This window comes from Callorhinus ursinus, unplaced genomic scaffold (genome assembly GCF_003265705.2).
Source record: "Callorhinus ursinus isolate GAN/ISIS: 27379988/994484 unplaced genomic scaffold, GSC_fseal_2.0 scaffold75, whole genome shotgun sequence".
Taxonomy (NCBI): Eukaryota; Metazoa; Chordata; class Mammalia; order Carnivora; family Otariidae; genus Callorhinus; species Callorhinus ursinus.
In genome coordinates this window covers 1,885,313-1,898,882 of record NW_027397137.1, presented here as the reverse complement: position 1 = coordinate 1,898,882, position 13,570 = coordinate 1,885,313, and the positions used below count along the sequence as shown (strand labels likewise).

The window sequence follows — 13,570 nt, the reverse complement described above, 5'->3', positions numbered from 1 at the left end:
TTATTTATTTATTTGAGAGAGAGAGAATGAGAGAGAGAGAGCACGAGAGGAAAGAGGGTCAGAGGGAGAAGCAGACTCTCTGCTGAGCGGGAAGCCCGATGTGGGACTCGATCCCAGGACTCCAGGATCATGCCCTGAGCCGAAGGCAGCCGCTTAACCAACTGAGCCACCCAGGCGCCCAAAGATTATTAATCTTATTTAAAAAGCAAGATTCAAGTACATGCTACCCCATGTTAAATATAAAGACATAAATAGTGAAAGATAAAATGGTATAAAACACCAATCATAAAAAGCTTAATTGGATGTATTAATATTAAATAAAATAAATCTCAGGCTTTATTTAATTTTATATTTACTTAAATATTTATTTAATATTAAATAAAATCTCAAGATAATGAATATTACTATAAGCAAATAAGGACATACTAAAATAATAAAATGGTTAATTCATCAACAAGAACATATAAATCTGAAATACAGATGCACCTAATAATAGAAATCCAAACACATGGTTACAAAATAGAACTGAAAGGAATAACAGACAAAGACAATTGGGAATTTCAAGACTCCTTTCTCGATAATTAATAGAATAAACAGAAAAAATCAGTAAGAATAGAGATTTAAGCTACACTATCAACCCATATAATCTAGTTGATATTTATAGATTATATCACACAACTACAGAATGCAATATTCTTGAATTCTGATCACCTGAACAATAAGAATGTAAGTTTTGTTATTTAAAGCTACTAAGTTTGTTGTGATTTATTGCAGCAGCTATAGAAAACTAATGCAAGTACAAACATCACTATAGTTCCTACAGACATTAATTAAAAGTAAAGAAAGGTTTTGGACAATGTTATGCCAGTATATTTGACAATTTAGATCAAATGATCAATGATTTCAAAGGCATAAATTACCCAAGTAGATACAAAAGTAAAAATCTGACTAGCCCTATGTCTGTTATAAGGTTTGAATTCATATCAAAAACCTTCCCAAAAAAACTGAAGGCCAAGAGAGCTTACTTAATTTGTAAGTTTTCGGAAGAATTTAAGAAAGAAATAATAGCATCCTTATACAAACTCCTTCAGATATTCAAGGAAAAGGGAAGAGTTCCCAAATTTTTAGACACAGAATAACCTTAAGATAAAAAGTTGATAAAGGCATTGCACATAAAAAAATTAACAAACTGTTATTGCTCATGAATATAGGTGCAAAAATAGTTGGCATAATATTACCATATCAAATTAGCAATATAAAGAAAATACAATATACCATGACAAAGTGGGCTTTATCGGGGGAATAAAAGCTTGGTTTAATATTCAAAATTAATCAAAAGAATGTATCATATTAACAAAATAAAGAAAAAATCACACATTAAAATAGATGAAAGGAATTTACTAGAACTCAATCTCCATTCCTGATTAAAAAGAAAAAAACTCTCAATTAACAAACAATAGTGATTGTCTCACTAGAATAAAAAGCACCTATGAAAAATCCATAGTGTTTTATATTCTTTATCTTCATGATTAGGAAAGACATAAGCATGTCTACTCTCAACATTTCTATCAGTATTGTTTTAGTGGTAATAGCCTTTATGCTTAGACAAGAAAAAAGAAATAGAAGGCATGGCATTTGTGATAGAAGGCACAAATGTGCTGATGACATGGGTGTGTACGGAAAAATGTTAACAAATATACCAATACACAAAAGATAAAGAGAAAGCAGTCAAAGTCAAAGTATGTCAATATTAAAAAACAATGGAATACCAAGGAAGACTGTGACAGAGGAAATAAAAAACAAAAGAATAAGACAGAGAAAACATTTCGTTAATGTCCAGAACAAGTCCTTCCCTCCCTATGAATAGTTACTTTAAATGTAAATAGAGCAGACTACTGATACCCACAGAACGCAGCCAGCTCTGAAGAACAATATGAGCCAGACACACACAAAGAGTAATATATCCTATTTATAACATATTTGTCACATATTCAATTTATATCCATTTATAAGAGAAAACTAATCAACAGAGGTAAAAATCAGAATTGTTGCAACTGGGAAGGGGGATTGGGAACTGACAGGGAATGGATAGGAGGGAACTTTCGGGGTGAATGGAAATATTCTAAATCTTGATGGGGTGCGGGTTTTGTGCATGTATGCACTTGTCAAAACCTACCAAACTATACACTTTAAAGCTGTGTATATTACTTTATGTAAATTGTACTTTAACTTTTAAAATATTAAAAAATAACCTTCCTAAGGGTCAAAATTCTTCAAAAATGAAATAATTAAGTAACTTACTTTGCAAGATAACAACTTTCCTACCAAGAGAGGTTTGTTAAAAATGGGATGGTGTTTTGGAAGGGACTATAGAAAAGGAATAGATGTCACCGGTTAGTGGCTGGCCTTAAATCAATAAGTCGTAGCTTCCCTTCTGGCTCTAATGCTCATTTAAAAAGAAAGGCTATTATTTAAACACTTTCTTCCTCACAGGCTGTATCATCTTTTATAACAAATGTGGAAAATATTCTATCTTCAACATGGCTTTTAGTAAATATTTTTTGTTAATTCTTTTTAAGATTTTATTTATTTGAGAGAGAGAGAGAGAGAGCATGATGAGTGCAGGAAGGGGCAGAGGCAGAGGGAGAAGCGGACTCCCCGCGGAGCAGGGGGCCTGACAGGGGCTCGATCCCAGGACCCTGGGATCATGACCTGAGCCAAAGGCAGACTCTTAACTGACTGAGCCACCCAGGCGCCCCTGTGTTTTTGTTAATTCTATTTAACAGCATATGGAAGGCACGTAGGTATACAAGTTCCTTTAACTTAGCTATGATGAGAATTGGTTTATGATTCATTCAACTAAACTCTAGAATTGGGTCAGGTCTGGAGTGCATGTTTTATAGATACCATAATAGGTCATCGTTCTGATTCCAGAAAGCCAGACACCTTAAACAAACCCCTATCAATCAGCTTTGAGCTTAGTTTTCTTGACTCTCAGTTGGCATGGTAATGGCTAAATGGATTAATTAAATAAGGACTACAGGTTATCTTGGATAAAGCATTTTCTGTTTTAAAGTCCTTATGAGTAGCCATCTTTATTGTGTTTTTTTTTTTCTTAAAAATTTTCAGTCTGACGAGTTCTGTATTTTCTTGTTTTACTTGCTAGCAAAAGAAAAAAAATATTCTGAGCTATACCTCTTTGAAGCGTCAATGGGTAGATACAAATATACCCTTTTACACCCACTCCCAAATGACTGAGTTTTTTTCTGTGCTACTTTCCTTCATCCTTCTCTTATTCCAGCATGAAACAGCAGTGTATTTAGCACATACTTATAATTGCTAGGCCCTGGAATAGTTACTGGGATGATGAATGCTCATTTCTTCCCAGTAAGAGCTCCCATATAGTGGGAGAGAGACAGGTGACAGCCCCACAGGATGGTGTGACAAAGCTGTAGGGCAACTATGAAAGAAGAGAGGAACGTTACCAAATTTAGGTTAGGAGACACATGAGGCAGGTTCCCGAAGGGGGTGGGGAATCCTGAGGCATTAGAAAATACAGCAGCGAGTTACAAAGGAGAGAAAGGAAGGCAATGTGTTTCTGGAAGAAGGTCTTTCACCTACAGTGGTGGGGAGGCTTGAGACAGCAGATGCACTTATTTCCCTGGTGTGGAATAGGGTGGCTGGAGACTAACATGGCAGAGGGTGAGACCCAGGGCTAACTCTGGCTCACAGTTTGAAGGTTCTGTGTCCTGAGGTCTGGAGGCCACAGGAATTGAATAAGGGGGGTCTAAAGAAAAAAAAAATCATACACAATAAAGTGAGACCAGGATCCCAGAAGCCCAGAGGGGAGGCTCTGTGGTCCACATGAGAAGTGGTGATGATTGGAGCTAAAGTAGTGGTAGCAGGGATGGCAAAGGTAGGGTTAATTCAGAAGACACTTTGCAGGAATCGGGGACCAACTATTTGAGAAAAATGTGTGAGAAGCCTTGGTGATAGACGTTCTCCCCAAGAGTAGCTGGCCAAGGATTGTGCTGGGTATTGGAGTGGGACATGGACCTCTCATAGTCTCCTCCATTCTCCATCCACCCTTAGTACATAATAGTTGGGACAGGGAACTTTCTCTGTGGATGGCTAATATTTGCTGTGAGTGGCAGCAATTTGTCTTCGATTGCTAGAAATCAGGCAGCTGCTCAAATTTCAGCTTTTAATTTGAATGGTCAAGTAGTTGAATTTTATCACCACTTTGGCTGGATCATATTCTGAATCAGCTAAATAGACGTTTTAGGTAAGATGAAGAATCTTATCATTTTATTGCCATTTAATGAAAGAGCATTCCATATTGCAAACTGTGGACTTACCAATTAACTTTGGAACACAGTTATCATTTGGTTCATGAAAAAAATGCAAAGGTATAGTTGGGGAAATAAAACCCACATGAAAATAGCAAACAGTTTTAGAGAATAACTATATGGGTCTTTATTTAAATCTTTAACTTAAGAAATGTTTTTCTCTTGGAAGTTTTAAAGTTTTTGGTCTGAGATGTAGTTTGGGAAAAACAGAAATAGAATGAGGAGTTTGGAAACCTTGAAATTGCCTTGTCACAGTGAGGGTGGTTTGGAAGCCTTCAAGTGACAGACTCTTAATCACAAGAGCAGAATGAACTCTAATAAGGGAGAGACCAGTGTTTGATATGTTCAGAGAAGGCTTCGTGGAAGGAGTGAGCTGTGTCAGCCTTGATGTGAGTAGGGTTTTAGAAAGAGAATAAAAATGCAACACTCATGCATTTCTAATTAATCACCTATGCTTGGATTGCCCCATCCAAGGGGCAAGATTTTCTTACTCGGTCTCTCAGTAAGAAAATCAAGGTCCACACTTCTGCTTGTTCATTTTCTAGGTGACTTTGAGAACATGATTGAATCTCTCTGATCCTCAATTTCCTAATCTGTAAAATAGCAACAGTGAGACTTACCTCTTGGAGCTGCTGAGAGTATTTTAATTAGGTAACAAGGTGACAGTTGGTATAACTTTGGCACCTGGCTGGCAGCAGAGCCCTCTGATGACTCTCCATGAATGAGTAGAGGAGACACAGGTGTCCAGATATATGTTCTGAGGTCAGGGAGGGTTAGCACCAGCCAAGACATAGAGTCTGTACTATGGTCAGAGTTTGCCCATCTGCCTGTTGTTATCAACAAGTATGTGCTTGACGGAGGAAGTGATGGGGAACTACAAATGTCCTTGAACAGATTGCCTGGAGGGAGGAAGACCATTCTGGGAGGCAGGTGATGGGCTGTGCTATGTGGACAGGAGAGCCAAGGGAAAGCGTGCTGGCCTTCAAGCCTGCCTCCCCAGACCTTTTCCCTGCTTCTCTTCTTTCCTCTTTTCTTCCTTTCAGCCCCAACGTGATAATGACACCTGTTAGCCATGTGACCTTGGGTAAATTCCTTAGCCTCTGTTTACCTCCATTCTCTTATTCATAAAATGGAATGGTACCTAATAGGGATTTCTGAGGGTTAAATAATGTATTTATCCCAGTGCCTGGCACATAATAACCACTGAGTGGGTGATGACACCCTTCTACCCTTGTCCTTCTGTCTGTCCATTCCTGCTACTCACATCCACATGATTTTGGAACATGGTTGAGCACACACTACATAGAAGAGACCATGGGGCAAGCCAAGCCTAGGTGATTAATTAGAATGAAGGCCTTGGGAATATATTCTAAAAGGAAAAAGTACAATATGTTTTTGAAGGAACCACAGCAGTTGGGGGTAAATTGTGTACAGGAAATGAAGGTGACAACTGAGATAATTCAGCTGAGGTGTAGAATGAATGAGTATGACAGCAGTGGAGTTTTGGAGCCCAATTCTGAGTCATTCCTTCTATCACAGACTTATGACCTAGGATCATTATAGAGCTTAGCACAGTTTTTGATTGCCCGGGTCATTGGGGAGATTTATAGAAACTTAATTTAAAGTACATTAGCTGTTATCATAAGGGAAATTAAAAGAAAAAAGAACCAAACAACCCTTAGCTCTTATGTGTGTGCCCCATGGCTTACACTGGCTGTGGACTGATGATCTCCCTACTGTCATGCTCAGTTGGGTGACCTTGGCATTAATGAAGACATTTGGAAGGAAAGCACTAGACTTAATGACAGAACACACATGCCCTTTGCTTCCTATTATTGGCTCTGCATCACTGAGAAGACAGCCGCCGACGCAATGATTTTCTGTGATTTCAAAGGAAGTCACTGTTCTCATACTTCTTTATGTCCTATGATGTATCTGCTGTTTCTGGCCTTTAATGATGGGCTACCACATAGAAAACAAACACCGCACAGAAGGCTACTAGTTAACCTTTATTTGGCAAGGAAAATAAAAATTATACAAGGCCACTATCTTATTGCTATGTTTAGTGGTCCAATTTTTGATATCATATTTGTGCTATCATTTTACTTCATCCATTGATTCTTCCAACAAACATTTATTAAGCATCTATTTTATACCAGATATTCTGAGTGCTGGGGTACAGTGATGATCAAAATAGACATCCCAAGTTCCTGCTCCATAAACCTCACATTCCAGTGGAAGACAGAGACAACAAACACACAATGTCGGGTATCTACATGTACTATGAAAGTAAAACTAGTAGGAGGATTGAAAGTGATAGGGGTAGGAAAGGTATGTCAGGTCAGGTGGACAGGGGAAGCCTTTCTGAAGAGATTTTGGAGCAGACTTCACTAAGGTGAGGGAATAAAGCACAGGGAGTGCCAGGCAGATAGACCAAGCTTGAAGAACCTCAGTTAGGAGTGAGGTTTGTGTGTTCAAAGAGCAGCAAGAGAACAATGGGCTCAGTGTCCCATAAGGGAGGAGGGAAAGGTTTGAGGACAAAGGCCAGGCCATCTTTCTGCTTGTGACAGGAAGCCATTGGATTTTAGTTTCCAGTGTCATAAATTAAATCTTACCTAGACTTTGACCAATTAGCATCTTGACTAAATGCCATCCAGTAGAGAATGGCAATATTTATGTACATGCCCCCCCCCCACCAAATAGCTTCCAGTTTTACCTTCAGTAAAGCCGAATCCCTGTCCCTGTTGACAGCTTAAGGAAGCTTATATCCATTCTTTGGAAATATATAGCTTCTTGGAGGCCATGCATTTCAAACATTAAAAAAAATTGGACTCCATCTAACATTGAAAAATACCCGTCCTACATCAAAAAATAATGATGTACTGTATGGTGACTAACGTGGCATAATAAAACAAAAAAATAAATTAAAAAAGAAAAATACCTGTCCTATTATAAGCATACTACTATTCCTCTCTTAAAACTCCAAAAATAATTCCTTCCTTTAATAAACAGACCAAACCAAAGATCACTGTATTTTGAACAGCCCTCATTTTTTAAACTTATTAAACAGTTTTATAGCCTTTTCAGAACATTTTTGTAAAACTGTTAGAGGCAGAATTTACTTGTAAAAGTTAGAATACAAGTTGAAAACACACCATTCAAAAAAAGTTTAGTTTCTGCACATTTTTAAGCACAAATTCCAGATAATTTTCAATATTCAGCTCCCTCCAAGGAATCCCAGGGGTCTTGAGATACTGTCAGACTACATGGGTCCCATGACACTAAGGTGTATGTCAAGAATGGGGGTGTGACATAATTATTTGGTTGAATCTATCCCTTCCATTTCCTTAATCACCCTCCTCCTCCACTTTCTATTGGAAAACCAACTATATTGGCAAACATGCTCACTACAACACACCAAATAAAGTGTTACACAAATAAAAGGAAACAAAAATATAATGTTATTTTTTAAAAGATTTTATTTCTTTATTTAAGAGAGAGAGAGAAAGAGAGAGAGAGAACACACAAGCTGGAGGGAGGGGCAGAGGGAGAGGGAGAGACAATCTGAAGTAGACTTCTCACTGAGCGCACAGCCAGATGTGGGGCTTAATCTCACAACCTCAAGATCGTGACCTGAGCAGAGACCAAGAGCCAGCAACTTAACCAACTGAGCCAGCCAGGTACCCCCAAGATATAATTTTTAAAAAGGGAACTAGCAACTTTGGGGAATTATAACCCAGACGACAGAGAGTATTAAGTCTTCAGGTCCTATCATAAGTTTTAGCTCAAATTGCAACAGCTCCACCTCCTGTCCGTATCTCTTTGCCCAGAGTCCTCCTAGAATGCTTTCTGCTCTCTACCCTCAGAAGAGAGTAGGTCCATCCACTCCAAAGCTTTCGGCATTAGAGTCACTCTGATCTGTGGTATTAACTTAGACATGCTACTCTGGACAAAATCTATTTCTCTATTCTGTAAAACTGGAATAATAATACCTATTTGTTTGTCCATTCAACAAGCATTTTCAGAGAGCTTTCTGTTGTTCTATTGCTGTGCCCCATGCTGGGGATCCAGTGGTCTGTGGGAAAGGAATGATTCTTATTCTCCTATGGTATAGAGCCTGACGGGGGAGACAGGCAATGAAAGCAGCAATACGAGACATGTTTGATAAAGGCAATAGCAGGTAACACAGGGTTTGTGGGGGCAGTCAATCTCATCCACAGCATCAGTAAGGGTGTTCCAGACAAAATGGGCTTTGAGCTGAGATGTAATAATAATAAGTGAGAATTTGTTAAACAAAGAAATGCAGAAGCTTATGTGAAGACCCAGCAGCAAGAGCAATCGTGGGGGTTGGAGAATAGATGGGGTTTTAGAACAGCAAAAGGGGAGTGTCAAGAGATGAAGCTGGAGACTAGAGACCCAAGTCATAAAGAGCCTTCAAGATATTGTAGAAGTCTGGATTATATCAAGGGACAATGGGAATGCACTGGTGATTTTAAGCAGGGACTCACCTCATCCAATTAGTGTCTTGGATTCTTCAGGCCACTGTATGGGGAACAGATTCAAGTTGGGCTGTAGGTGCCAGGTAGACCAGTGAGGAGGCTACTCCAGAAACCAGCTAAGAACCAGTATTGGCCTTGTTTCAAGGGGAGTGCCTCTGAAAGCAGAGTTCGAGGTCCATGATTGACCGCTGATCACTTATTTGAGATGTGATTCCTGGATTCCAGAGTGAGGGATGGGGGGTGGGAATGAGATCAGAAAGGGAGGGAAAGTATCAATTAAAGTTGTTTTAATGAGCTTGTTGATCCTGTGGGCAGTTGGGGCTCATTTGTACCCTGAGGAATCCTCTGAGGACTCACAGAGAACAGTGATTTTCAAAGTATTGTCTCTGGACCAGCAGCCTCAGCATCACTTGAAGCTTATTAAAAAGACAGTATCTTGGATCCCTCCTCAGATCTACTGAGTCAAAACTTTGGAAGATAGGGTTCAGCAACTTGTGTTTTAGTCAGCTCTTCAGGAGATTTTGATGCCCTCTAATGTTTGAGAAGCACAGGCATAGAAGGTGCCTCAGAATCATTCCATGGGATGGAAGGATGGAGAGGAGGGGCACTCCCCCCCCCCGCCCTCTCTCATTGTTATGTGTTTGTTTCCCACATTTCTGGGTTGCATCAGTGAAAGTGACTAAGCATTTGTAAGTCCAGAGAAGGCTCTGGGACAGCAAAGAGAGACTCATGCTCTTGGTGTGGTACCCTGGCAAGTGCATGGAACTGTCCAGCCCTCCGTGTGCTGAAACCAGATGGTTGGAGGGTGTGTGGCACTTTACCATACACCCAGCCTACCCATTGTGACCAGAGCATGGCAGTGAAGATAAAGAGAATTTGGGGATATGTGATACATTTTCGAGGGAGAACCATCAGTACCTGATACAAGGAGATGAAAAAGGAAGATGTGAAAGATAATTTGCAGTTTTATGAGCCATTTCCATCTGTAATTACCTTCCACTTGCAATATGTCAATGGTCATTTCCCATGTAAACCTCTTTGATCAGTTTTTAAGTAATGTCCCTTTGGATTGGAACCAAACTGAGGGGAGGGGTCATGGATCAATTATAATTAGACATCCTTCCAGAGGAAATGCAAGAGATTAGTTATCCTGCCCATTTGACAAGGGGTTTCCTTCTCTCAGCAGAATTTGAGCCAAATAGAGCATAGACTATAGATGACTGCATATTTACCTTCTACCTGGCCAGAGTGATTTTGGCATGGTGCCTTAAACTTTGTAATCTATCTTTGAGGTTGATTATTTTTACTAGAAAACTTTGCTCTATATAATCTCCAGCATTTTTCTCCAGCATGAGATAGTCATCCCTATCACCTTATTTAAATATATTTACATTTTATTGAATATGTGTGTCTCAGCATATCATCCAAATGAAGTAAAATTGCTTACTAGTTAAGCAATATTGAAGACACCCATCGGCTGTATAAATTATTTAATTTGCAAGTTGGGAATTGTGTTTGTTAAGGTTATGTTAAAGCTGGACATACCTGCATTTATTAAATTAACCAGCACTCCTAGAGCACTTAATATCTTCCAGGCACTGTTCTGAGAACATTTGCAATCATAATTTATTTGATCCCCACACCAATCCTATAAAATGAGTGCTATAATTATCCCCAATTCACCAATAAGGAAATTGAAACCAAGAGACATTTGATAGCTTGCACCAGATCATCCAACTGGAAGAAACAGTTGGAGCACAAGCCCCAGTGTTTAGTCCTTGGCTCTGTACTCCTAGCCATCACGGTCATCTCTTTCAGAAACAATGCAGTGAGTTCCATCTCCAGCTGCTTCTTGTGTCTATCATTCCCTCCTCCTTGGCTATTTTATGGCCAAAATTATCTTCACTATGGTTTGTATCATTTCAACATGCTTCTAAGCTTCTATCTCACATAAACTCTGATCTTTCTCCCAGTCCATTCATGTGATGGCTGGAATCCCTAATGATCTGTAGCACAGAGGCCCATGTTTCTGTGTCAAAAATAAGAATTCTGGAAATTGCAAGGCAGACAAGATTAGCTTTACCAGGAATTATGCAAAGGAGAGGAAGAATGCTCACATTGGTTAGGTGTCTGACATATGGTGGACACAATCCATCTCCTCTTACATAATTCTGTGATTGACCTCTTAGAAGTTCATCCCATAATTAATCACTTTAGGATGGAAAAGTTTCTGAGATTCAGATTTTGATGGAAAAGTTTCTGAGATTCTTTTTTTTTAATTTTTTATTATTATGTTAATCACCATACATTACCTCATTAGTTTTTGATGTAGTGTTCCATGATTCATTGTTTGCGTATAACACCCAGTGCTCCACGCAGAACGTGCCCTCTTTAATACCCGTCACCAGGCTAACCCATCCTCCCACCTCCCTCCCCACTAGAACCTCAGTTTGTTTTACAGAGTACATCCTCTCTCATGGTTTGTCTCCCCCTCCGATTTGCCCCTCTTCATTCTTCCCCTCCTGCTATCTTCTTCTTCTTTTTTTTTTTTAACATATACTGTATTATTTGTTTCAGAGATGCAGATCTGAGATTCAACAGTCTTGCACAATTCACAGCATTCACCATAGCACATACCCTCCCCAATGTCTATCACCCAGCCACCCCATCCTTCCCACCCCCCACCACTCCATCAACCCTCAGTTTGTTTCCTGAGATTAAGAATTCCTCATAAGTGAGGTCATATGATACATGTCTTTCTCTGACTGACTTATTTCCCTCAGCATAACACCCTCCAGTTCCATCCACGTCATTGCAAATGGCAAGATCTCATTCCTTTTGATGGCTGCAATATATTCCATTGTGTATATATACCACCTCTTCTTTATCCATTCATCTGTCGATGGACATCTTGGCTCTTTTCACAGTTTGGCTATTGTGGACATTGCTGCTATCAACATTGGGGTGCATGTACCCCTTCGGATCCCTACATTTGTATCTTTGGGGTGAATACCCAACAGTGCAATTGTTGGGTCGTATGGTAGCTCTATGTTCAACTTTTTGAGGAACCTCCATACTGTTTTCCAGAGTGGCTGCACCAGCTTGCATTCCCACCAACAGTGTAGGAGGGTTCCCCTTTCTCCGCATCCCCGCCAACATCTGTCGTTTCCTGACTTGTTAATTTTAGCCATTCTGACTGGTGTGAGGTGATATCTCATTGAGGTATTGATTTGGATTTCCCTGATGCCAAGTGATGCTGAGCACTTTTTCATGTGTCTGTTGGCCATTTGGATGTCTTCTTTGGAAAAATGTCTCTTCATGTCTTCTGCCCATTTCTTGACTGGATCATTTGTTCTTTGGGTGTTGAGTTTGATAAGTTCTTTATAGATTTTAGATACTAGCCCTTTATCTGATATGTCATTTGCCAATATCTTCTCCCATTCTGTCGGTTGCCTTTTGGTTTTGTTGACTGTTTCCTTTGCCGTGCAAAAGCTTTTTATCTTGATGAAGTCCCAATAGTTTATTTTGCCCTTGCTTCCCTTGCCTTTGGCAATGTTTCTAGGAAGAAGTTGCTGTGGCTGAGGTCAAAGAGGTTGCTGCCTGTCTTCTCCTTTAGGATGTTGATGGACTCCTGTCTCACATTTAGGTCTTTCAAACATTTTGAGTCTATTTTTGTGTGTGGTGTAAGGAAATGGCCCAGTTTCATTCTTCTGCAAGTGGCTGTCCAATTTTCCCAACACCATTTGTTGAAGAGACTGTCTTTTTTCCATTGGACAGTCTTTCCTGCTTTGTCAAAGATGAGTTGACCCTAGAGTTGAGGGTCCGTTTCTGGGCTCTCGATTCTGTTCCATTGATCTATGTGTCTGTTTTTGTGCCAGTACCATACTGTCTTGATGATGACAGCTTTGTAATAGAGCTGGAAGTCAGGAATTGTGATGCCACCAGCCTTGCTTTTCTTTTTCAACATTCCTCTGGCTATTCGGGGTCTTTTCTGGTTCCATACAAATTTTAGGATTATTTGTTCCATTTCTTTGAAAAAAGTGGATGGCATTTTGATGAGGATTGCATCGAATGTGTAGACTGCTCTAGGTAGCATTGACATCTTCACAATATTTGTTCTTCCAATCCATGAGCATAGAACGTTTTTCCATTTCTTTGTGTCTTCCTCAATTTCTTTCATGAGTATTTTATAGTTTTCTGAGTACAGGTCCTTTGCCTTTTTGATTAGATTTATTCCTAGGTATCTTATGGTTTTGGATGCAATTGTAAATGGGATCGACTCCTTAATTTCTCTTTCTTCTGTCTTGTTATTGGTGTATAGGAATGCAACTGATTTCTGTGCATGGCTTTTATATCCTGCCACTTGAATGAATTCCTGTATGAGTTCTAGCAGTTTTGGGGTGGAGTCTTTCGGTTTTCCACATAAAGTATCATAATATCTGCAAAGAGTGAGAGTTTGACTTCTTCTTTGCCAATTCGGATGCCTTTGATTTCTTTTTGTTGTCTGATTGCTGTGGCTAGGACTTCTAAACTATGTTGAATAGCAGTGTTGATAGTGGACATCCGTGCCACGTTCCTGACCTTAGGAGGAAAGCTCTCAGTTTTTCCCCATTGAGAATAATATTCAATGTGGTTTTTTCATAGATGGCTTGTATGATATTGAGGTATGTACCCTCTATCCCTATACTCTGAAGAGTTTTGAACAAGAAAGGATGCTGTACT

At 39.4% G+C, this 13,570-nt stretch overlaps 1 protein-coding gene across 1 annotated transcript in view; it reads left to right on the top strand.

Moving 5' to 3' along the window:
• DSCAM (DS cell adhesion molecule) overlaps positions 1-13,570 on the top strand; it is an 822,687-nt gene that overhangs the window by 551,082 nt on the left and 258,035 nt on the right. The window lies entirely within an intron of this gene.